Source organism: Varroa jacobsoni, unplaced genomic scaffold, assembly GCF_002532875.2.
Source record: "Varroa jacobsoni isolate VJ856 unplaced genomic scaffold, vjacob_1.0 scaffold_1287, whole genome shotgun sequence".
In the NCBI taxonomy this organism is placed as follows: domain Eukaryota; kingdom Metazoa; phylum Arthropoda; class Arachnida; order Mesostigmata; family Varroidae; genus Varroa; species Varroa jacobsoni.
In genome coordinates, this window is record NW_019214189.1 from 82,188 (window position 1) to 109,401 (window position 27,214).

A 27,214-nucleotide genomic window follows, 5' to 3' on the forward strand; every position below is an offset into this window, starting at 1 on the left:
TTACATCACACTACTTCTAGCTGACGCAACTTAATATTTAGCTAGAACGCCTATTTGAATAAATTAAACTACGTTTAATAGGTGTTCCTGAGCTGCCGCGTCTAAAGTCTACATCAGTACGAACACAATGACTTTCGATCGTGGCTATCTAATTCCGTTAACCAGCTATTTAGCTATTCGTATTGTTTTGCTAAGGATCCTTTTCATAATAAATCGAATACTCTTTTTTTAAAGTATCAAGATAATGTTTACAAGCACCACTGGGGGAAACGATGTCACTAGCGCAGTGAATCAGGGTCTTGAGCTTGTCCAGCCTTTTAATAAAAGATCGTGTATACTCAATGCGTGATTTTTGAACATATTGCTTTAGCTGTAACAATTTCAACCACTGAAGTTCGTGCTACTGGACTTTTCCTTTTAGTATTGTTCAAAGGTAGGACGTTAATACCGAAGCCCCTTGCGATTGACTATGTAAAAAACATGTCCTGTAGCATATCTTGGCTACTATTTGTGTTGATCGTATTATCACCTGATAATTATCTGGCTTATATTATACGCTTGCACACTTACATTTCACTCAATGGCAATGTTTGTCGTTGGCGATATGATAGTAATAAAGTGCATATTTGACAAGGCTGAATGAAAAGGCCAAACTAGCTCTACCGTTACTACTTGCTATACAACACGTGTGAGCAAACAAATAACGATGTTGGCTCAAATATAATTGTTTACACAAAGTAGACTTGATGCACAGTTTATAATATTACATAAGATGGTGTGCAATCCAACCTACCAGCCAAATAGTAACCCAGGAACTATTATATTAAGTGAATGTCTTAATTCATCGCGTACCATTCTAACCCACAAAACGTTTCCTTCATATATTCGCTCCCTGCCAACTACTGGACGAGCTCTCACCAACGGCATCCGTATAAAGGCATTTATTGAATCGAGGAACAATGTCCTTTTCCGTAGGTCTATTCCAATGATCTATCACAACAAGGCTTTTCATCAGCCGTCTTGAGGGATCATGACGTACTTTTATGTCTAACTAACTACGCCTGCACACATATACGCAGATATGTGTGTGCATGTATGTCTGTGAACGTCTGTATGTACAGCATATGTAGATCAACCACACACTTAGTGTGGCCGCTATAAACCACCCAATGTCATTTTGAGTCCTGTCAATTTAGTTTGCTGCTGTATGCCTCAACCGCTGTCCGTACGGCTATACTAGCTGAGCATGACGCCTGTGTGGGTGTGAGCAGCAACCCGGGCCTTTGATGGGGGAGGAAGGAGGGGGGGGGGTAGTACTCAGCTAGGCGGCCCCGGTTCGACCTCGGCTAGCTCCGGGCTCTTACTGGAGCTGGTGAAGAGACGGAGATGGAACGGTAGGAATGTTTCCCCGCACGTGTAGACAGAGAGAGGGAGAGAGCGAAAGAAAATGGCGAATTGGAGGGATTAGGCTTCAGGGGTTTAGGGGTGGAGGAAAGAGCGAACGGAGACGGGAATGGGAAGCACGCGCTGGCAGCTCTCGCTGCTGCTGCCGCTTTGGCTCATTGGTTCGTCTACAATCTCATAAACTTACCCATTCAGTCCATGCCCTTTCCCAGTCCAAGCGCACTTTCCCAGCGGGCCGCCGGTGCTGCCCTCTGGTCGCGCCGGGTGGCAACATGCGCCGGACGAGCAGACTGAAGCCAGTACCCTTGAAGGTTTGAAGGGTTCAGCGTGTCGGTGTTAGGTCAGTTGGCGATTGTGTTGCCTTTTCTCCAGTTTTGCCACAGTCAAATGCTGTCTTTCCTACTGATATCGTTGCTAGTGCCAACGTATGGGTCGGCAGGGGCCTGTCACGAGCCCGCCCCGTCTGTGCGCGATTGTTTTGCCATTCATTGCAGCGCCTTGTCAACATCGCGTCGTGCACTGTCCGGGCACAATTTTACGCCAGCAACAAAAAAACACTGCTGAAGATACCGCAGCGCACGTTATTGGCCGGTCACTAGCTATGATGACGTCGATTAGGACAACTGAATAAGATGATGACCGGCGGCCGAAACGGAAAAATAACAACATAACCAGAATGTTCATTGTAAAAAGGAAAGCAGAACGGCTACCTTTGACAACTACCGGCGTCAACAAGGATTACGAATTGAGTGTAATGTGCAACGTGTACTTCATCGTGCTGCAATCATACAAAAGCACGACCAATGTGCATAATTAGGTAGCCAACTACAGAGGCCTACAGGGGCGTATACGGAACAAAAGAAGAACATAACGAAAACGCTCGTCTGAGCACATAGACGTAAGCAATATCCATCTATCTATCTATATATATATATATACATATATATATATATATACAAAGGTAGAAAGGTAAAAATTTCTTAAACGGCACGTGTATGACGCTTTAGGATATACGTGCATACGTGAAGAGTGTGTGCGTGAAAGCAAAATTAATAAAACGTGGAAGTATCAACCTCGAATCCTTTGGATTTATGTCCTCCTTCGCACTGCCGGATCGTGGCGTTTTTGTGGATTTTGTAAGCTAGATAACATCGAATTCTATTTCTTGCCGCTGTGGTTGAAATATTTGCGTAGAACATTTTGAGCTCAACGTGTATGAATTCGTATGGCAATAATAAAGAAAGAAAGATAAGCAAAAAGTAAAAGTGGAATACAATGATTTACCGATGATCTCGAGTGACTAGTAAGTCGTCACTAAATTGACCAGCAACCGCAATAAGCATTAACATCTGTATCATTAATGCTAACGACTGGGCTGACCTCCAACTAAAATATATAGTCTGCAATACGAGCGGGAGGGGGCATTCTTATGATTCAGCAGGAAAATGAAGACACACTCGTACATAAGAATGGCATTAACGGCTGTCTTATAATCATTCCGATGATAGTGTAAATGGTGCTAGCCAGGGGTCGCAGTTCGCCGAAAAAATAAGGCACTTCATATCCGCTTCTTACATCGATCTATTGTCTATGTGCTGTGGAGCGTACCATTGCGAAATTGTCTAAACGCCAGCTGCCTATACTCTACCGTTAAGGTGGGTGACTTATCGACCGTACGAGCGCCAATACGAACCAACCGACGTATCCAGCAGTCCGTAAGCGATATTCGACTTGACCATCGCATCTTCCTTCTGCGGTTTGTTTTTGTACATGTTTCCCCCGGAAAAGCCTTCCTTATCCCAATCTACCTATTTGCCATTGGAATATGTGAACTGCTAATCTCCGTTACCTGTTTGGTTCATTCAACATCTATATAGAAACACATAGTAGAGAACCAGAGCCAAAAGGAAAAATAGAGCTAACAAAAGCGTAGTTGCTGTTATTTGTTGGTGTTCAAAGAGGAATCATCGACTCGGGTGCTGGGTGTGTGTATCTGTGCGTTATGATACTATGTGTTTATCTTTGTTGTCGTTGTTGTATTCTTGATGACCGCGCCATTAACACAAGTTACTGTAACCACCGTAACAACAGCTGCAACGAAAAAAAGGTAAGTTTTTTGCAGTCAAAAGTGATAAGTACTAGAAAAATCGCCGCACGGTGCGAGTTCATCCTCATGCGTGGCTTCGTTCTCCCATTCCATCAATTATGTAGTGTGTGCACTAAGTGTTGTCGTGCGGTACACACATGCATTGGGCCCATGCTTGCCAATGCTGTTGGCTCTATAGCCATTACGGCTTCAGTGACTTTTGAACATGGCAAACAGTCATGTTCGGAGCGTGCGCAGAAAGGCCGAATAGGTCGAGTGGACCTGACAGCAGCAGCACTAAGCTAATAGTATTTTGCGGATGAACGACCGGTCGACAAAAGGCCCGCATGTATATGCCTCTCGTATATAGATACATATACAAGAGACGAGGACTATAACGATAGCGAATAATACGTACGAGGCAAAGGGGACGGTGCTGGTGCGTAAGCTGATGCAGCGATCAGCATCAGCAGTAGGATTGTATAGCGCAGTCCGTAGCTTTGGCACCGGTCTTCCACTTCCACCCGACCAGATCGACGTGTTCATAAGGATGCACGAAAGGAACGAACAGGAAACATAGGAAAGTGGGAAACAGGACCGTCATAGCTGAAGCAACTAGAGAGCAAAGCCAAGGAAGGTTCGCCTCAGTGAAAAGCGCAAGACCGTAGGTATAACCTTGCTTCAACCATAGCGATACTGGGAAACCTCGTTCCACGATCAGAAATAATTATCGTACTTGCTAAGATACGTGCAGTACTATTCACACACTGACGCCTATATAACGAGCTCAGTAAGATGCCGCACGTTTCGGTTGTGTAAAGAATTTTATATTGTGTATATGCACTAGTAATATTTGATGGCATATTCGACAGTATAGGAAGAGTAAATTGTTATACGTTCATCCACTATGGAGGCTGTTCAGAACATGTACACAACGGTTGTTTTACGCCCTGTGTAGCCATTAGCTATTCATAGATAAAGGCAGAGGAAGTGTATTCTTAACGAGCCCATGTGCGACAAAAAATGTCATCCAGAAATACACCGGAATAACAAAAACGTTAAATGACGCATAATTCTAATGACCCTTCACAGCCTGGTCGTCTGTGATTTCTGTCCAATGCCGCCCTTGCTCCGGTAGAGTGAAAACAGCCGAATTAACGCTAGTCTTTGCCCCTCGCAGCAGCAGTAGTAGTGAGAAAAATCCTCATCAAATGACGTTGTCGTAATGCGCGCCAACGGTGCCGACTACGTATCATGGTTGATGCTCTGCGCTGATACTGATAGCCATTGCCGACGGGGTCGTGTTATTCTGGGTATCAAAACTGATATACAGCGTCGTTATATCAGTTTAGATCGGGAAGTCTACAAGTACGTAGAGACAATTGCTCTGCTTTCAGCGAAAAATGAAAATCTTCAAATAGTTAGTACCGTTTCACGAAAGAGACAGACGGCGACGTGCAGGTGGCACAGAAAGCGCAGCATCAGTGGCCTTTGCAAGACCCGATGAGTGCCCATGGGACATCGGCACAGCAACCGTAGTCAGAACGTTTACACGCCGACACGATGTATCAGACATCGATGTGGCTTACTTAAAACATCATCTATGTTTTTCTATCTAGAGAATCATGCTATGAAAGCCAAACTAAAAACGCGTGGATACTACGCTCCATGTTAGCATAAGGCTATGGCGATTGAATAATACGTTCACATATTGGTCAATGAAATACCTACATAATAAAATATAGTTATTCGCTGACATCAGCCATCGATTCAGCGCCCTTTCAGGTAGACAGAGACGCACCTACATCTCCGAATGCACTCCTCTACAGTGGCCTATCTACACGAAGCCGCCCTTACTGTCGCAGTAATTGAGATAAGAGATTGCAACGGGGCGAGCAGAGCAGCGGTTGCGTATGGATGTGTGTGTGTGTATAGTCGTATATGCCGTGCCCATGATTGGAGACCACACGAGACCAAGAGTGGCGAAACGCTTGACCCCACTTTCGTCCTCCTATTGCGTCGTGAAGCCCTTTGCGCTCACTTCTATCATCTTTATTACCGGAAGCCCTCAATTCGCTAGATGTCTATTTGCTGGGTCCTTCCCTCTTTCCTATTCCAGCATTCGGTCGGTATTTACCCTAGAGCTGAGTGGGGCTACTAGGCTGTATTTAGGGCTGAAATCGAAATTTATATTTATATATCGAAGTGAGATGTTTTTTATTGGCTCACACTCATCTACTCAAATGAATGCCTAGTTTCCTCGGGAGAAACGGATCAGTACAAAAGTATTAAAAACAATGTGTTACAACCGAATATAGCATATATGCTGGTTCAACCGTGTTTAAAGCGTTTCTTTCACGCGTATCTCTACTTTTTTGTGGAAGAGTAAACTAAAAACGCATCGAGCATCTTTGTGTTGAAGTGTATGCCTCAATACAGAGTTCACTCGGTCTCACATTGCATAGGCATACAGATTGCTTGAAATTAGTTCACTGACAGAACGACCAAGCTTTGTATAACCAGCGTCATGAAAAATTAGGCAGCAATACCTATTGATCTTTAAAACACCACCTTCCCTAAAGGCAAGCTGTGATCTGCTAGACTAACATTGATTTTCATAAACCTCTGTATGGGAAACTATCTACGAATGTCCCATAGATTCTAATTTTATATAGCACTAAGGACTCCATCAGTTTCACATACTTATGCGCTTAACGTATTTGGCCAAAGGCATCGCGCTGTCACGATAAAGTTTTTCCCATCCTTTTCTCCATCAATTCTTTGCACATCTTCCGTTCATCAATTCGCTCGTTCTCTCTCGATCGTCATATTCCTAGGGCAATAACGCGTACGTGCAAGTGTCTCTCTCCTACACCAAATGATGACAGAGTCGTTTACTGCCCGTGGTCCTTGATGCCCTCGTCGTCATCGTAATCGTCATGATCGCAGTCTTCGCCCCTCTTCAGCAGCAGAAGCTGATGACCATCTAGTGAATAAGACGCCTACCGAAAATCATGCGGGATAATAGCGATTTATCAAGCCTTTCCGAGCTACGTAGTCTTTGCATCGCAGCGCGCAGTGTTGGGCTTCAGCAGCTTTTTGGTTTTGCCCGTTCTCGTAGTTCGATAGCTTTTGTTAACGCTTGAAAACTAAAGAAGGAGAAAGAAGTGTGGGGGGAGGCTAAGAGGGAAGCACAGAGGGAAAGAATGAGAAGGAGTAGCTCGTGCAGGCGTTCACACTAATGATGTATGACCAGCCTGAGGCTGTCGGTGACGCCTTTATGTTCATGCTATGGCGGTTAGCGGTTCGACTCAGCTTGGATGAAAGCCAGCGGCATAAGTCTGGATGAACGTGACACGCTGTGATGCACTACAGCCACAGATGTGGAAATCTGGGAAACATCTAATAATGCATTCTTTAAGGACTAACAAACAGCTTGCTTATATCTTGGTCCTAATATAGACGCAAGATGGAAGTTGGCCTGGAAGAATAAATCGCGTTTTTATTGCACCGGCCAATATAGCTTAGCCAGCGTGTCCGCTGATGAGCCTGACACCTTATGTACGATGGCTAAACAGCGTTCACCATATCGTTGGGTTGAAGACTGCCGTTATATAACACGTACGGCAAGCTAAGGGGTCGAAACTGCAACAAAACATTTGTATTAGTCGTTCGTATTCTGTTTTTATGTTGATTATATGCAAGTGTGTTATTGAATACGTTGCAAAGTTACTTCTAAACAAAATGAAAATTCTGAACAAACGCCTCTGAGAGCCAGTGGAAATCTTCGTGGGTCGCTTGCATGATCCCTTTACTCATACAAGTTCAATCTTACCGAATCAATTGAATCAGTCGTTTCGGGCCAAAAGAAAATATATTTCAGAGCAGAATGGACTTGAGATCCGAGCATTCTGAAAGCAACGAAGAGCTATTACGTCGCTAACGCATTCAACGCGTTTTTTTTTGTACTTTCACTGTCATCGCCGTTGAACTTGTTCAAGCCAAAAAAAAATGTAGTACAGCGCGGCAGGTCGGATAAATGGGACAGAACGTCGAAGTCGAGGGAGTCAGGTCGCCAAAAACGATCTTGTGGGTCCGCGCGTATCGATGTGAAGGGGACTGTTGAGTTCCCCTGTTACAGCTACCATTGCTGTGCTACGGATGCGACGAATACGTGCACGTAGTCCTGTGAAAATGCGTAGCGCTCATGAATAGGTAAAGGAGATGGTAATGCGTTCTGGAACATGAAATTGATAAGCCACGGGCGGAGGTTGAAGGGTTGTGGATGCGTGAGATCGGATGGGCCGGACCTGGATGCGACAGGTAGCGCAGCGTGTTGATAGGAAGCGGTACAGAGGACTGCTGCACGGGACGCGTGAGCTTACTGTCAAACTACGCTCCTGTCGGATACGAAATCCATAGCTTTGGCTGGAAGAATGATTGGATGCGAAGTAGAAAAATAGAATTGTACGGGAAAAGCAGGCCAGTGAGAAAGAAAGGAACGTGGCGCTTAGGGCCATCTGGGGTACTGCTTCAACTCGAGCAGTTAAGGTAGTGCAAAGCGAAGCTTGAGCGATGGAGCGCCGTTAGAGCTAGTCCCTTAGTGCGAATTTTCTCTCGTCGATATTGTTTGTTTGAATTGACCCCGTAAGAAAATGCATACATGAGAATCGTTGGATATTGGAGGAAAGCAAATCTCAGGTAGAATACTTAGAGCTAGTTGTGAAAAGTAATGGCGCATATCGGTAACTAATACAGCAACAGTCACTGATTGACTGCTACCCCGTTTGGGAACAACAATAAGAAAGTCTCCTAATGCTGAAGTAAACAAACCAACGATAGTTTTTTTCTCACTCTTTTCTGTTTTTTTTTTTAAAAGTCATTTCGAGAATAGCAAAAATACACTGTTCACTCACTAAAGAAACGCTGCCTCAGCTACCGAGCAAGTTCAATTGATGAACTATATACGTGTATTGCTCCATATTGCCCTGGGAGTGGACATTTTCCTTCGTGCAATATTTGGATTGGCACATAGTATTTGTTGTATACAGTGTGAACGTTCTCCGTATTATATATATAGATATATATATACAGGCAAGCCGCAAGTACATGTAGCAATTTTTTTTGCTGTAAAACATGATAAATAGTATAAAGTTAGATAAGAGGTATGCACAATACCTGTTAACTGTTATAAATGTGGAATTACCAACACTCAAATCTTTCAACCGCATACGTTACTTGATATTACAAGATATATTTCCGTTCATTTGACTCATTCCGTTGATTCATTGTTTATACAGACCACCTTAATAAACTTAGCTGTTAGCATCTTGGTAGCTGGCAGCAGGAAAAGCGACGATGCTATGCCGGCCTGGCAATTAGTTTGTATTATTTATTTAAAACATAACTATATATAACGTAGCTATAAGCTATGCATTTCTATGCTTTCCCATATGAGTTCCGGAGTTCTTCAAGTGGATTTTTGCTGTTGGAATATAGGAGTCTTTTCTACGCCCTGAACAATTTTTAACTAAATTTTTCCTAATACCCAAATTGAATATATGGCGAACTGTGGTTTCGGCCTATGGCATGATGCGTTGGCCTTCCTATGACCAAAATTCTCCATAGAACTTTTCGTTATTGTCAACAAAATGGCATTGCCTATGGCTTTTGTCTCTAGACCATAGTCGAGTAGTATCAATAGCAATGGCATATGCAGTTCGTAGAGCAAATCGGTCCAAAATTGTTTCTTTGAGACCATATAAAAGCGTACAGAGGATGTTTCATCATTTATGCTCATTAATCTTAAGTTATTGTTCATACACAAGAAGTTAACCGTGATGAACGAACAGACGAACTAAGGAGGCGCGTCTTTTAAAACACGGGTAATTTTTCTATACGTTTTTTTCTTGCTGATTTTCTGTCCTGCTTTTTTACCATCACCGATCCATTCCTTGTACTTTTGTAGAATTACTTGTACTTGTATATACCAAGTTGAGAGTTCTCTCAGGCATTCTATTGAAACCTGTGTGGGTGGAGGGGAGACGGTGCATACTCGACTGATGGTTGCTGAAGTCTGATTAATGACCGTACAGTTAGTCGTATGAAAATGAGGTCACATTATGATTGTACTTCTTTCACCTTCGGCCTCTGCTAGCGGCCTCCTCAAGCTTTAGTCGCTTCTGAGGAGCCAACAGCTGCCTTTACTTTTAAGAGATTTACTATCTTCTTTGTTCATGCTCACGAATAATTACAGCTCCTTGGGTTTAGCATGCTACTAGCCGGTTTAGGCAATTGAGAACAAAAGCACTGAAACATTGAGCACGCGTGGACACTCCAATCGCGTCAACAACGGCAAAATGCCAGTCAGCTGTACGGTAAAGGGCCAACCATCGAGGGCGTCCATTGCTCAAAACAGAAGTCAGGCCCATTTCTTCTAGTACTCATCATTGTTGCGTGCGAGGGCCCTCAGCTGAGTTACAACTGACATGTTGTATAGCGTTGAATGCGTGCGGCAGAATTAGAAAGACTCGAAAACAGACAGCTACAGCAGCAGGTTCATCTCAACTACCCGAAGAAGAGTGGGGCGCGACTTGCTTGTTCTAGTCGGGAGTTGGGTCGATCCGTGAAACGACTACTGGTGAAAAGGGTCACTACGCACCAAGCCAAAGGACCACCAGGCACTCCTCCTGAGAACTGCAACGGGAACGTCTATCCAGCACACGGAACAGCAACGAAACAGACCGACAGTTAGTTACGAAACAAGCATGAATCTTCCGATTCAGGCAGACGCATATTCTTTTTTCTTGCTAAGGGTCCACTCTTACTATGAGAATGAAATCGCAGAACCGGGGAAGCTGTAACAGCTTTACCAAGGGCAGTAGCACATGAAAACACCGCGTCATTCGAAGCGCCGAGGAAAGCCATCCGGAGAATGGCATCCAGCGTAGCTGGTGCTCCGTAAGTCTAACACAGTATGTTGGACGGACGGCGGTCGAACAGACAAGGAATAAGGGGAACCGGTCATTCCCACCCACTGCCATAGCTTTCTTCCCTGTCAGTACTTGAGATTCTCCTATTTGTAACTAGTAGTACTGCTACGATGTTTCGCGCATGCACGCGTGCAAGTAGAGCCGCTAGCTTGACCCCCGAAGCGAGCCACGGGGATCGTATGTGCCAGTAAGTTCTGACATCTGTAATACTATGTCTGCTAGAAGCAGGAAGTTGGCAAATTTTCAGCAGCGACTGTACTGATATCGTTGTGTTTCTATTACGTTCGCAGAAAGTCTGTAGTTTTGTTTGTCATACATCTGCTAGATTAGATTAACCTCGTAGTTATCTGTTCTATACTTTTGTTTAAACATTATATAAATTTCATGGAATTAAACTTTATGAAATTCGATGAAATGTGATGTTGAAATTTCAGTCTGATACGAAAGGAATACTTACGAGAAAACCTTACGAGAAATCTTATGAGAACAAATGAACGTTTCTTGGAATGGAAATAGCTGAGGGAGATAAGCTATTTGCGTATGGAACGGCAGGTATTTCTTGTTAGTGAGAATTCGCAAATCGTAAGCAACGAAATACCAATGGAGCGACTAAAGTGAAGTGTTATTTACAGCATGTAGTAAGGAAACGTTATATAGTTCTCTATTTCAGGCTTTAAGGAGCACCTGATAGGACAGATACAAGGACGAGAAGTAGGAACAATTTCAGGCATTGCCACGCTATAAAGTTCGACGAAACATGCGCGTCTATTCTGACGGCAGTGTTGTCTGTACCCTTTTAACTAGAAAGGAAAAAGACGAAGCTGCAAATCAGCAATAACACCAGCATATGGTTTCTCTCACAACCCAAGACACGACACCACTGATGCTGCCAGCGCCTAATACAGCTCGAGAAGCTAGAAGAAACTTCAACACAGACCAAAGATACTACAAATTACTTGTTTTGTGACGTCTTTGGTTGAACCAACGTGACTAGAAACGTCTACGCGTTCGTGCTCGCGGGGGCGACGTGTCTCAACGTGACAATACTGCGATGGAAGAAGTCAGGACGATAGGACCGGCACGCGTTGTGTTAACCGGTCAGATTAGCGATGCCAAGGTCAGTGCAGTGATGAGAAACGATTGCGTCTAGCGCCAGCAATCCAACGCCAAAGTATCCAAGTGATACCTGCTTGACTAAGTCTACAAAGCTGCACTCACTTTCTTTTGCTACTGCTCCTGTGCGAGTTCTTCCGTTTTGTGCAGCCTACGATAGACCTGAACCGTCCTCAGACACCGGTGAGCTATATTTAGAAGGAAGAGGATTCGCTGGAAGCGATGGAGGACAGTTGTGTCAGGTGATTTAGATGTATTAATCTAAATCGTATGAGTACGTGTCGATTACGTCGGACTCATACACATACCTGTGTAGGGCGTACAAATCAGTCGCATAAAAACAGACACGCGTATGCAGCAGATGATCTCGCCACTCGAGAAAATGCCGATGTAAGTGAAATGTTTGGTCGTGACGTGAATATAGTCCAGAATGAAGAAATGGCAGAGGGCGTAAATGTGCAGGGAGCCAAAATCCGTTCAGATAATCCGGATGAGTTAATAATGTTGATTCAACTTTAGACGGAGCCGCCTTGTCTATGGGCCGGCGCCGACACCGGAGGTTATTGTGTGTTGAATAATTTATTATTAAATAATAAAGCCCAGCAATGTTTGTAGCACAATACGGATTTGGTGGACTATGTATGTCAGCAGTGACAGGCCGTCCCTAGCATGTGACATTAAGTATACACTTCTTGAGGCCAAAGACTCATTACAAAACTTTTACGATAATTCATGGCTAAGTTTAAACACAGACGAGTGATCTAAAACTTCCGGGCTTAAGGTGAATATGTACAGGTCGGCCAATAATGAGTAGACGTTCTTAATATCGAAAGATTATGGCACAAACGAACGCCGTGGGGCATGTGAGCCCCGATGGGTCTTAGAGAAGTGATCGTACATAAAAACTCTACAAATAGACGACCAGTTTTACGATGTGGCTTGACTGATATAGGCAAACGATTTATTGTCATTATCAGCAGCATAGTTTAGCAAGATTTTATTAACTAAAAACAAAGTCACAGAATGAAGAGGAGGGCAAAGTCAATGAAACGGCGATTTTTTCATTAGCCTCATATCCATTAATAGAGTGTATCAGCGTTCAGCGAAACTAAGAGTAGCAGTAATATATGATGCGAACAATACTTATAACCTAAAAATGCATTTATCTGGTATAGTTTTTACAATCATGTGTAATATCATTCATACAGAGACTGCAGAGTCATTCATACAAAGACTTCTGCTTCTTGACATTTCCGAGCTACAAATACCAAAATGATACTTGGCAATGGCTTTGAATGGATGCTAGCTCTCAAACTATGACTACGCATTTCTGGTGAAAGAGAGATGAACGCAATATTGCATGTATTTATCATTACGTTAGCCCGGTATGGTCACTGACGTTAAAAACAAAGGTTATAAATGAATCGTACGAAACTCTTTTTAGTCGTTTTCTACGATATATAGGTTTCCTGAAAAAAAAAATCCACTATTACGTTTTACATAATAAACAGCTATTCATGTGTAGTGTGAAAAAAAAAAATAGATTACGGCCTAAATTGCTCAATTCATTATGTACCAGTGTTCTTTGTGGCTTAGTTTATATTATTGTGTAAAACGTGAGACATAAAACCCAATATCGTTGTTCTTGACAAACCCGTGGGTTTACCACTCTTTCGAGATTTGGTTCGTCGTCTCAACTAAAAATCTTCGAGCTCAAAACGACGGACAACTAAACAACTTGGATTGAGGCTGTGGTTATGCTCTACACAAAAAGAAGAGTCACGACTGTCTGACCTGGCTGTTTACTTGAACGACTGCTAAGAACCAAGAAGGTATCAGAACACTCATGGTGACGAAAAAGAGACGGAAGCTCAATTGGCATAAGCAACTGTTTATTAGATATCTAAGATAAAATCACTAAATGGAAATGGCATCACCACTACGATCGACAACAGCAACGACGACAACAACATTGACCGCGTCAGCAGTGACATCAACTGTTGTTATAAGAGACAAAGAAACAATATCACAACGGGTCGTCTATCGACAAATAGCACCGTGTTGCCCAGATGAGATCATTTGTCCAATGAACGCACGAAATCATGACGACATCTGAGACAGGGATTCACTTGCACTCATAAAGAACAATGAGATTCATTTGACGCTACCGCATCCATTGTGACAGGTCCTGCTCTAACTGGTCTTGGTTGGATAAGGCAAGTCTACACTACGTGATCACCAGTAAACGCTGATTATCAGCTGTGAATCTGAAAATCATCAGTTTTTATTACACTGTGTACGCGGCGTGCACTCGCTGACCATGACGAGGATACGTGGCGACGGCGGCGCCAACTGTGACAATTGTTATCATTACCGCCCAATGGCAATACGCTGCTTCTTTTTCTACGTTCATTAACAACAATCGAAATACTCAATGAGGTAAAGAACGCGTAGATAAATATGGATATAGTATAGGGTAATAGAAAAAGAGATAAAATTAAAGATCATATTGTGACATCGCCACCATTAGCATTATCCTGGAAACCATCGTTATGCATCTGACAGTCGTTCTGATCCGAGAGCAACATTGGCTTCCAGTTCCCGCAACAACAACAGCGGCAGTATTATAGCGGGATAAAGTGCTGTGCAGGGCCCATCCCGATTGAGTTGCAACGATAACCCACATAATTTTCGTCTGTTCGACAATTACAGGCTTCCTTCTTTACGGGCTACGACATTTTTCCATTTTTATTGTGCTGTCTGACTCAGACATAGACACATATCTACCGACTACGAGGTAGGACAAGCTCCAGGAAACATGACAGCGTTGAACACCCATACTTGTTGGCCGTTGCGGGCGCGAGCCACTTCTCTGTATTAGTCCTCTGGCGTTTCGTCTCCTTTCGTGAGCCAAAGCATCCGATCTAGTTGTTGGCAATAAGCACAACGCCGTCATTCCGTGTCGCTGTTCATCGAGCATCAGTACTGTCGCTGCCGTTTGGTGCCGCTCAATCTCTTCTGCGTTGCGTCGACCTGTGCTGTTTTTTACAGGACGCGCACGATCAGATTCGGAGGAAGCAAGCAACAAAGGAAGACGGCTGTAGCTAAAGCATTCAAAAGAACGAGCGGACAACGGCGGAGTCGGAACGATACGAGGGCCCCTGAACACTAGTTGGCTAGCAAGCTCACACTTTGCCTAACATCACCTACCTATTTCTATAACAACTGAAAGCTAGCCAAACTTGAATAGTTCGACTCCTTCTCCTGCCTCGCATTATGCATAGCTTTCAATTATCTGTTCGCCCGACTCCTCTGTTGCGCATGAGGCAAATAGACCCGTTATGATTATTTTTTGGGTTGATGGCCGACCCAGCCTGAGGTACTGGGCTGTCATTGAGGCGTTTTCTGTTACGAGAGTTAGCGTCATTAAAAATAAAAAGAAGATGCTACGATAAACATGAACTCAGAATTGATTTAGGAGGATGCTTCTTCGCACACTTCCACATACGTTTGAATTTAGGGGATTTGCGTGCACATTGTTATTATATTCATTCGATCGGATAATGTGTTAGGCAAAAGTCCTGTGGTCCATTGGAGTTGAAATGTTTCCAAAATCTCAGCATTTTTAATACATATCGCCACGAACCCGTATCACCTCGAGTTCTCAATAGCTATATTCTGATGTAACTGCAGGCGTCGCGATCATCAGCTGAGCATTCTAGTTTAGATAAATTCGTTATTTTGTTAGTCGAATTTTTACAGATGGTGTACATTTTGGTATAAACGTCATGTCTATTATAACGAACAGCGCTAACATGAATAATAAAAATTATCGCATATCCGAGAAACGGTCCAGATAGAAAAAACGAGTATCTACATCTCAATTACGCTGTCTACGGCAGGGTTGTCGTTTGCCAGAGAGTGTTGCGTAGCGATCGACCAACGGCGCAATTCCTATCAGATGAAGCTGTGGCTTGAACGACAGCTTCTCTTTCTGACAGCTGTCGGGGGGCTGATGATTCACTCCTTGAACGGCGAACGGTCTGGCAGCTCGAGTCCGATATCAGCTTTACGCGTTATCCGCTCGACTCGTTCCCATCAACGGATCTTAACATTTTCATGTCTCATAGCTGCTGCGGCGATTTCGCAGGTCAAAACAAAACAGTACCTTTTTTAGGTAATTTTAACGGCCCTAGATCGATCGCTCCTTTAGCACAACGATTGTTGATTGTAAGGTATTATAATGTGCGGTTGTTGCCGACTTACACGGAACGAGAGACTCACCCAATCATCGGTGTGCTTATTATGGCTACTGTCGTTGTTATTACCGCCGATCGGCTGGACACGAGGCGTCTTTGACACCGCTAATTGTGGACGACGGAGAAGAGAGGCTATTACCGAATCAAGTGTCGCTGTCTTTAGCTTGCCAGGCGATGTTCTTCCTTTCTGTGTCATTTATAGTTGTTTGATCGTAAATATTGTCTGGCGCGCTGTTTCATAGAGTAACTTAAGTTCGCGCTGTTCATAACACAGCCAGGGCGAGGTGTCAAACTCAACGTATGAATGTGCACCGTCAATGTGGATGGTGTAACTTGCTCTTTTGACAAGGGGAACTTGGACGTCCGTACTTATTGCTGTGTTAAGCATTTACGAGACCTTCTACGCACCCACTTACCGAGAAGTTCTGGATACTGAAAGATTCAGATTTCCGAATCAGAATCATGTCGTCCTAGTAGATTAAGTCAAACTCTGTACACTCAAACACGTGTACTGGGTATGGCTAATTGCAATACAACAATCTCCGTTATGAAGACGCTTCAATGTTAGCATCCTACGTTCATGTTGATGTTTTTATCTGTTCAACTTTATCTGTAAGTGCCGGTACATGGTAATTGTAGATGTTCATTTTTCGACCGATGGCTATGCTCCTATTAATGTTGAGAGCGAAATTTAGCCAAATCGCTTTAATGGATCCATAGTGCTACTGATTCTATAGGCACTGACTATATGACCGGTAGTAACTTGTATGACTCAAAATTAACCAAATGAATGTATTTAAATCAGTGTTAGGCATTCTATTCAGGCCCGATGCGATTCACAGGCTATCAACAATCAAGCTTTATGTCAAAGTGTGGTAAATATGGGTGGACAATTACTTAATGGAAGGTATCAGTATGTGTATCTAATGTATCAAATCTAACGCTGTTGCTACCGGTTACGAAAATTCATTTCATTGAAGAGGCAATACATCTACTTCGCGGTTCGTGCACGATTGCACTTGTCTGGAAATCCACCTTGCCAGGATCACAACCTAACGTTTAAATCTGCTTTGAAAGGAATCAGCTGCTATAGGTCGCAATTCCTGTCGACCTCAGTATCATAGGGTAGCTACTGTCTTTAGAGATTAACAGTAGATCTTCCTAAAGAGATCATCTAAGTTGGATCTCATTGAAAATCGACCATACAACCCATAAATTTATCTGTTACATGCCATGGTAACCAAAGATTACGAAAGCTACTCCCGTATGTACTTGCGAGTTACTGCCAAGTGGCACTGGTTATTGTCCGCGGATCATGGCAATAGCGAGATAGATCCCTGTTTTTCTGACTGTGATCTTGCGTTACTTTTTCATTTGGTTGCAAGCAAACGAACATTTTCAACTAGTCACTCGTACTCGTTATTGCACAGCATAGGCAGCCGAACTCGAAGCTGTGCTCGTTGCTTTGTTTCTACCAGTCTCAACGGTCCTCGATTTCAGACAACCGTCATAATGGAGTGGTTTCCCCAACCATCGCTGCTGCGCAAGTACGAATAATCGGTATTATTACCATCTGCAGCGGAATGAGCAATAGTATCGGCAAAACCGTCATATTCATGAATGATGATGATGATGCGTGTCTTTCGCCCAGCAGCCATGCTGCGTCATTGTAGAATGGCGACATACGCAGCTGTAACAACAACAACCAAAAGATTAGAAAAAAAAACAAGCGATGAAGCATCAATCAGACGTTAGTGGTCTCTGAAAACAGCAAGGTTTTTCCTTTCTGTTGCGACAGGGCCATTATCCTGCGGCGTCAACATCGTCACTATTTGAACATCAACATGATTGCATTCTACTCAGCGTTTAGAGATGCGTTCATCTCACACTTTTCACTGAACGTTTAGATTCTGAATGAACGTTTTGTCCGCCGCCTTTGGATTCGGTGCAGCGTGTAAAGCAAGCGGCGGCATACGAGCACTCCGAGGAGGCGGGGCTTGATACGTGCCCATCCATGCAGGCGAGAACGAAACGAGGAATCAATGCTTCATTTTTGCCGAGCGAGATACTTACAGCGATTGCCGTATACGGGCAGACTTTCATTAACTGCTAGAGACACACGTATAAATGTACAGAATAGAATAAAATAACACATGTTCCTTTTGTGTTTGTGCATCGTCTCCTAGCCTAACTGTTTCATCAGCTGTCACAGCGTTCACCCTGTATACCTATGAATAGACAAAATTCTATTAAATTGCTTTCTTCAAAGGGAAACCTTCTATTAGCGTATCTCTAACCTACTACTGACATTTCGTTCCTCTCTAACTCGTTTCTATCGCTCAACAAGTACAAAACAAAGAAGGAGCCAACAATAGAGTACATGAAGGCCTTGTTTTGCTACAACTCGAAAACTCTACCGAAAAATCAAATAACTATTATGCCTCCTTCATACAGAAGCGCGAACGACACTATCTCCTTAGTAAAAATGCTTTCGTCTTAGCAAAAATTTGCGAACCCGCGTCTCGCTGCGAGCACCTCACTTAATGATTCACTATTGGACGAGATCAAATACAGTTGCATCAATGCTATAGCTGCTTAGCAGGTGCAGTTAGTCTGCAGGTGCAAATGCAGTTAACACTGCTGCACCTGCTCGACCCACAGTAACGACATAATTATTCGGCGACCAAAAGGGTACGCTTCCATATTGTTGTATGTATGTCTGACTGATCTAGTTAGCGTAGTCAATAGACATGGAAGAAGCAGTATATAAATTTAATTTCACCATAAACCCAATTGTGGCCATTATTGTCGGTCGCTTTGCCCATCAATAAAATCAATCAAATGATCAAACAAGCTTCGCACTTACTAATAAAGCACTCAATCTAAGCTGCCGTTTTGTCGTTTTGCTTTTATTTAACATTGTCAATTAGCATCATATCAGTCGGTGGCTATGTAAAAAACCCATATCTGAACATAGACATCTTGATTTCTAGACGTCCATATCGACGTGAAGGCCTAATATAAAGAGTGGCGCGCACAAATTAGGGAAAGCTCTAATGGGCTGTTGGTTGTAATAAGCATACGTTCATTCTCTATTGTAAGTACCAGATAAAAAAAAAAGAGTAAAGCAAGGAACTTTCCAAAGCAAAAAGGGTGTGTGGTTCTTGCAGTTTGAGAGAAGATCGGTTATTATTCAATTTTTCGGTGAACCCCACCAATATAAAAAAAAAAGCTGCGTTTTTTTGCTAGTTCCAATTTACGTGCCGCTTTTATGAGACAAACCGAAAGATCCAAAGTAGGCCTCAAAAAGACACCAAGGACCATTAAAAAGATAATATTGATTGCCAATTAGGTCGTTCAATGATTAGTTTTGTTGTGACTTTTCGTACTTTGTTTATTTTTTTTAACTTTTTCGCCATTTTGAGCGCTTGCATTTTTAGTACTTTCTGGTCTGCTAACAGGCTAAAATTTGGTTCCGTAATTCTTTTATATGTAGTGTATTCGGACGACATTTGAATAGGACGATGGCTACCAATATCGCCTGACAGCACGCAAAAAATTTTGTTGAAATATCAACTTTAATTTAGATTCACTCTCAAAGACAGAACGTAAAAGAATTCTCAGTGCAATATATCATGTTGCATATCGTGTACATAACTTAATATTTCTTCCATTAATTGTCTGTTTGTATTACAACACGTGTGATTGATTAGGGTGAGTTCGGTCAATGTTACATCCTATTTATACATGTTTATTGAAATACTGCTTGACTACGATTGGTTCCTTCGTCATGAAGGACGCTCTTCTGTCCAATAATACGCACGCGCTTGTTTTAATCGAATACGGCCTTACTGCAGAATATATCATAATGCAGAAATCTAATTTCTTACACACAATTGTACTTGCATTTCGTTCGTCTATACCGTACTCCACGTAAACATCAACGGCTACATAAAGGCACGAGCGTGAAAACAAGTAGAACGGTTCTCGAATATTCCTAGACCGTAGACCTGAATATTTACCGGGCGACAAGCAATACGTCGCCGGTAGCTGGAAACCATCGAATTCAAACCCGGTCATTATCCCAGTCAAGTATTGCCACTTACTAGATAGTTTTAACATGACCATCCTTCTTCTCGTCTCTAATGGATTTCGGGTTTTGCCGTTCGCAGGAGCCCAAATCGGCTAAGGTCATTTATCTTGCACGCACGAATGTGGCCGATAGTAGGCATCAAAATACAGAGTTCATCACAGTGATTGGATCGTTGTCGTCGACGTACTATCGTTGCAGGCAGCTATTGCTGAAAATGCTGCTATAGATAATATCCTCGTAAAATGGTTCCGAACCGACTTTGTGGCCCCAGTTGAGTTTACTCGGGTCGAAATGAAACCTAGGTTGCGCAGGCAGTGGCTTCAAAGGTACAGCTCAGTGAACGGCACGTTGCATTGCGAAACAGCTTCATTGGCAGACATGACGATGAGGCACGGCCAAAGCGTATAGGTAACGTAAAAGCCGCTTCTGCTTGGCTGTTCATATATGTACGATCTGTTTTACACAGACAACCACCGTCACACGTGCCAATGGCTCGTTGCCTTAACCCCGTTAATGTTATCCATATGCTATGTGATAAGTAAAACAATTGCCCATATTTATATACTCATATATATATATACACACTGGCCGTTCACAGTATAACAAGTGTTGGCTACTTTCGGCGAATAGTTATTACAATATGCTTGCTGTGTGGCATGCTTGTCTGTTGGGTCAGGTATAGGGGCGGGAGTTTCCCCAGTAAACGCATATATTTGATCAATATAAGTAGTCAGCTCATCTGCGAATGTCAACAATTTGTCGTTCGGACTATCGTAACCCAAAAATGTACAGAAATTCAGCTAGGGCCATTTATGTTGCGAAAGCGAATATACGCTTGAGATATCTCGCTAAAATAAACGTATACGTGAAAAAAATCACTCTGATAGTTTACGCTAAACGTGTGCATAGCCCTCCTCTGGATAAATGTCCTTTAGCAAAAGTGTGTGCGGCTAGGTGACTTTTCAATATACCATCAGAATATAAGCATCTTATTTCGCAACGGATCATTGCGTCTTGTACGCCGAAAGCACACGTGCGAAGAGGAGACAACCCGGCCAGTGAAATCTTTCATAAGAAAATGAAAACTATCAGATGGAAATATATTTATTCACCATTAATTCTGTGCCACTGTAAGTTAATTTCAGATTTAGGTCCAAGGCCAAATCATCTAGTTATGTATGCACTCAAAAAAACCAAAATTCGACCTGTTGAGCGAAGTGTGAGGCCATAACATTGACGACCCAAAGATAAGCTACTGGGTTGTATTACCAGGCAGGTCTCCGGTTTGAAGTAGAAGATGTACAATACGCCTTGGTTATTAGGATTTGTTTCTTTTTGTTAGGGCTTAAACCATCATCGTGAACACATCCTAAATGGCGTCGCTTGCGGCAAGCAGGAGACCAACTCTGATCACGTGTATTCAATTAGGAGTAGGAAGTGTCAGGACACTGATGTCAGTCGAACGTAACTTCAGTGCGTATTCAAGAACTACTTAAATTGAGACAGGCTTAAAAAATGTTTTGCAATGAAACAGGGCCCTGCTTGAAGTCCGCCAACGCGCAATGTCTGTGTCCAGAAAGCAAAATTATTATCTAATTTTTCTTCTAAACTAGACGCTTTCATTGATTTCATCTGGCAGAGCATTTATTCCCGATATTTAATCAGCGTATCGATCGTGTTTACAATATCTACACGACTAGCTAATAGTATTGTCTTACTTGTCAGCTAAGTCGATACGCTGCTAACTGTAATGAGCCTGTCTTTGTTCCTTTCCGAATAAATCAACCACAAAACGCCAGCAAGAACACTTCACTTCCTTGGCCTTCGCTTTCTTCCCAGTTTTGTTTGTTTTATGCTGTCTTCGACCTTGGAACAATTCCCACACACGCCCCTATTGCAGTTTCACGCTGTTCTTTTGTTCACTTTTGCCGACTGGTACCAGCTCAAGCAATATCCGTGATTTGACCCAAACACTAATGCCTCCGCTTTATGTCTAGAAGATGCGCAATGTCGCCCCTACGTTTGCCGTCTCGTCTTTTTTTTTCGACCAAGACTCCACCAGAGGTCCAAAATGCTACTTCGCTATTAGCAGTGTTGTGCAGCTTTGTGAGCGCGCTTGAAGCCCCCGTCTGTTGACTTGAGTAGCAAGCAGACGATATCGATGGTTGGCCTAGTTGTTTCCTTGTTCTACATGAGAGGGCAATAGACACTAAACATAAACCTATGTGCTGCTATCGCCAGAGTAAGTGTTGTTAGTGATTCTTGTTGATGCTTTTGGCCACAAAAGAAGCGACGACTGTTTTTTTGTTTTGTTTCCTCGAAAGACTCGAACGTCCTGAGAGTGTAGAAGTGTCTTTGTAGAAGTGGGGGCTGTCGTTAAGGCAATAAGGGTAAACAAAGTAGGAACTCTCCCGTTCCTATTTTCTTATGATGATTCCTTATTTCCAGTTTGTTTCTGTCTTTGTTCTATCTGTCTGTTAATCTATCCGTGCAACTTTGCCCTATGTCAATTTACTATTATGACGACAGAGCCTGTCGTATTGCCTGTACCATGGCAGACTTTACCTTCTACATCCTTCCACGCACCGGTTTTGCTCGCTGTCTATTTTGTCTACCTGGATGTTGGTTCAATGAAAGCAGAACAGACGAACACAGACAGCGTACGAAAGCAGTGTACGAAACTCCCACGCTCATCGGACAGATGTGCATAAGTCGTTCTCCTAGCGGTTGCGTTTACATCCCCAGATAGAATGGTGCCAATATACACGCACCTCTAAGGAAGAACCATTGCAAAAGAGAGCTTCAAGAGAATCGAAAAGGAACAAATGCAAAAAAAGGAATGAGAAGGGTGTTTTGCGGCAGGAACGAACAAGCAATTTAAAACCGCCGGTGAATCCTCGAGAGCCTAAAAACAGCCGTCCGGAGTAGGAATGGCCTGAAAAAGGGTTCGTCAACCAGGAAACGGCAAAGACGACGACATTTTAAAGCAACAGCGACGATGAGCAAGCACAGTTCGGCTGTACCCGCAAATGGGCGAAAGAGGACGTATTGGTTAAGATGAGGCAAAATGTAGTATGGGGTTGTCTGCATCAATGATAATAGGAGTGATCTTAGCAGTAACAGCAACTACTGCAACGGCGGCAGCAACTGGAGAAAACGAATAGCCACGAGAGTAGGAAATAGGGCAGCGTGCTGTGTAGCGTGGGGCAACATGAACGTATGCAAAGACGGGGGTATAACCGCAACGGAAGAAACTGCGCGAGGCGGATGACATAGACGGATTTCTATAGTGAAATAAAGGAGAACGTGGAGAAAGGAAAAAAGGACTCCGTATGAAAACCGACTGAGAATGGATACGAAAACGGAAATGGTGGAGCTCTGGCCTCGGATGGCTGGGAATGTGGCAAATGAGGGGGGTTAAAACCGCCCTTGAGGCAGGGGAAACGACGCCAGGGATAGGTGCTTGGTAATATTGGCGTTAACGTCCTTGGTAACAGAGTACGGACCGTGAACGGCCAGTACGGACTGTGGATGGCCAGCACGGGAACGCGTGCCAGCAGCAGGCGTCGCAGGGGCATCCGTCGCGGTTTCAGGTCTTTGTCACCTTCTCATGTCCAAGTTTTTTGTATGGGCTGGCCGCTGGCGAACCAAGGGCTGCCGCCGTGGCCTCGGCAAAAGCCTTCCAGGTCAGTCTCTGAGCTGCCGGGAAGTCTGCTGCTTGGTAGACGACCTTGTAGGCCATACGAGGCCATCGAACATAGACCGAGCACTGCCGTTTTCCACATCGTTTTGTCTCTATCCTTTTTACTGCTGTTGTTCCTGAGTGGGCAGCGTTGCGTGTTCACTCGAAGTAAATTTGAATTTACCAAAGCGACCAGCGCTTCTGTGGAGAGGCACAGGGCGGAGATGCCACCATCCTTTCAGCCGCGTTCTCTCTTTTGCCTCTTACTAGCCTGACTGCTGCCCTGCCCGCTTGCTTCTCAGTTACTATTGCTGCTTCTTGTACTGCTGCTGTCGCTTGTGGAGTCTGCTGCCTCGGTATACTCCTTCCGCCCTTAGGCGTCTCCATTTCCTTCATACGTATTTGTATGCGCTTGTGTAGAAACGCAGGGGAGGGTGAGAAACGTGAAAGTTTTCTATAGTAACGTGTGGTATACATATGTGTTTTTTTTGCTGTCTCAAGGAGAAATAGAAAAGTCCTTCAATCGCCCCGACCGCCTACCCACTATACTTTCTCATCCTTTTTCTTGCTCCGTTTTACCTCTCCACGTTTTTTTCACTTCCTCATATGAACGTATGATGCTACTGCTTACTGGTTACCGTTGTCGAAGGCACGGAATAAAAGCTTAGCAACGCACGTAGTACTTGCTCACTCCGGCAATGGTTGTAGCTGACGGCTAGCGCGCCGACCCCTTTCCATCCTTTGCGCCGTTTACTGCAATCATTTCCGCCAGTTCCTCCTTAACCGGCTGCCAGTATGGTAGCATATCCGCGCCGAAAGATGACCACTATCGGAGTGTGTCCGGTAGACATTGTACAGAAGAAGGTAAATTAGAAACGGCGAAAGCAAAGAGCGTCAAGCTTGCCTCATGTCGAGAAAGACTTTCTCCTAACACGCTGAGGACTCAACAACCTTTGCCTCTGTCGGCGGTGGGCTTCCACGCGTGAACGAAGCAGGCTTGGCATTTGTCGTAAGTCGCAGAGCCTTTAGTCCCTTTCCATTATATCCATTGGTCGTAACCGCATATAGCCAGCGAGTGTTAGTACGGAGCTCTCTACAAACATTGATAAGACTATCTACAACCGCAGTCTGTCACACTGTAAGGAGCAGGTCCCACTCTCGGCGGCAACGTTCGTACGAAAATTTCGGCCAGCATTGGGCAGGGGCGGGAGAACAGGCGGCATAGTAGTTTGATTCTATAGGCTGTCCGTTTCGATCCTACCGATTATATCGATAGTACCTAACAGTTGGTCTCTATCACTTTTTTCTCGCTCGATTCTTTTTATTCCACTTCTTTCCCACTGCCTTCATTCCTCATATCTCTCTTTCCCTTTGTTTTAAACGGAGCTCTATATTAATCTTCTATAAATCACCATGTGACGCCAGCATCATAATAGAAGAGATCTGCGTTTTTTTCTAAGAGCTATATGTCGTTGTGTCTCTTCATCTCTTGGTATATGATTTGTTGTTCAGCTCTAATAAATCGTCACGCGACGCGGGCATAGCTATGTGCTACCACTGGAACCGCTGTAAGGCGTCCAATCGGTGGCGACGACAAGCACGTATTAGAACACCACCATACACACACAAAAACAGACAGATCCGAGTCGCGGACTTGTTATACCAAATGGCCCATGGGAACATTCTGCTCTGTATATCTCTCTGTCTCATCTATAACAACTATTATGGCAAAGAAAATCAGCCAGAATACAAATGACGACCCCGTCCCTATAACGTTCTTTCGAATGTTTACGTTGACCACAATTTATACTATTTATCGTCAAGTCAACTATATATATATATCGGCTTAATAGCGTGCGCCTATAAAATAGTCGTTTACCTACCGAACATTATGGTACCTGCTTTTTCGATAAACTTAGAAAAAAAACAGTTTATTTTCTGATTCTATGCTCAGGGATGTATTTTGAGACAGTATTGTGAGATAAAAGTTACACAGTTAATCATTTATTGTATTATTATCGAAGAAGTTTGTCGTTCCAACAAACTAGAGATATGGCAAATATTGGCTAGCGCTGGCATTGTTCTTGCTCTTGTGCCTATTGATATCATGGCGCATCTTTCAAGTATCGCAAAAGGATGTGCGTTTTCGTAACAGCCAAAACACGAGACAAGTTAAAGCTTTTCGTGATAAAAGATACGAGGATGCGAGCTAGACAGCGGATGTATGAGATCTTCTACTTGATTCGGTGGTAACCGTCCAATTAGAATCGTGTTGCTCTATACAAGCGAATATTGTTACTAGTAACATAGCCATAATACCTTTATTCGTAGCAAGGGAATGAGTCTGCTGTCGACACAGCATCAATACTGACGATAAAAAAAAAAACACGTGGAGGAGACACTTTTATAAGGCAGCACTATCTATAGCGACTTAACATACCCAGCGCTATCTCAAGTATTGACGTATTCGATTTAACTGCGGCGCGAATTGCGTCTTTATGGCGTCGTAGTTGTTTGGCCGTATTCTGCATAACGGTTTTGTCTAGACTGAGCTGCGCCTTCTCGGTGGCGCTTGTGGTGTTTCATGGCTGAAACGAATCTGATCGCCTGATTAAATCCGGTAAAGCAGGCGGGTGTTCAGTAGAAATAGAGGCAAATAGAACGTACTTGACCGTAACCAAGTCTATAAATGGCGTTTGCACTAATGTAACGGAGATTTGTTTAGACCGATGCTAGCATTAGTGACACCAGTCTGATTGATTAGGCGGATGGTCTCTCTTTGATGTGGTCTAGGGATTTAGTTTGATCAGTTGACGAGACAGCTACCCAGTTATTCAGCTTCTCAGGCGTCAAGAGTTCCACTTACATACTCGTGGATGTACATGGCTATACTCGCATATGCGATGTACATACCAGCTCTTCAGTGGGATAAATTTAGCTGGTAGATGTTCTCTTTAATCCACGTTGCTATGGCCGCGTCGTGCCTTGTGCTGGTCTCGTGTCCGTTCCTCAACCGAAGTGACTACCGCGCCTCGTTGCGTTGGGTCCATCGCATAGATACGGAGAAACGGAAAGAGTACCAACTGGCTGTTGTAGTCGACACAACTTAGGAGGAACAGCATCAACGAAATAGAGAAAAAGAACCCGTCTAGTCCTCCTTCTGCGTTTTGGCCATTGCCAACTCACTGGAGAGCGAAGGATGATGAGGCTGCTCGCCCCTCGGGCAGGATGAAGGGATGGGAAGAAAAGGGCTTTGGCCTGACCGTTGGTAAGATTGACATAACCGTTCGGCAGCGGCGACGACAACGACTATGTCGATAAGAAGGCGATCACCCCGGCATTCCCTTCTTTTCTCGTAGGATACTGTAATTATTCAAGACCGTTGCAGACGGGGAGTAAAGGACAGGCTGCAAGTATTACAGAAGGAAACGCTGTCAAATAGTGCATAGAGTAGCCAGTGCGATTGAGGCGCCGGGGGACGGGTAGCACGGCCACTGCGCACGCCTGCTCGTAAAGAAAAGTAGAGAGGTGGCGAAGTGGGCAACGTTAGGGACGAGGTAGGACACAGAAAACTGGGTAGATGGG

General features: G+C 43.7%; 1 long non-coding RNA gene across 1 annotated transcript in view; it reads left to right on the plus strand.

Moving 5' to 3' along the window:
• The first annotated feature begins 1,697 nt into the window (after positions 1-1,697).
• The window catches only part of LOC147752380 (uncharacterized), a 31,765-nt gene continuing 6,248 nt past the window's right edge, over positions 1,698-27,214 (plus strand). Inside the window, exon 1 of the long non-coding RNA XR_015314220.1 lies at positions 1,698-3,511. This is a non-coding gene — a long non-coding RNA (uncharacterized LOC147752380). The remainder of the gene's footprint in view (positions 3,512-27,214) is intronic.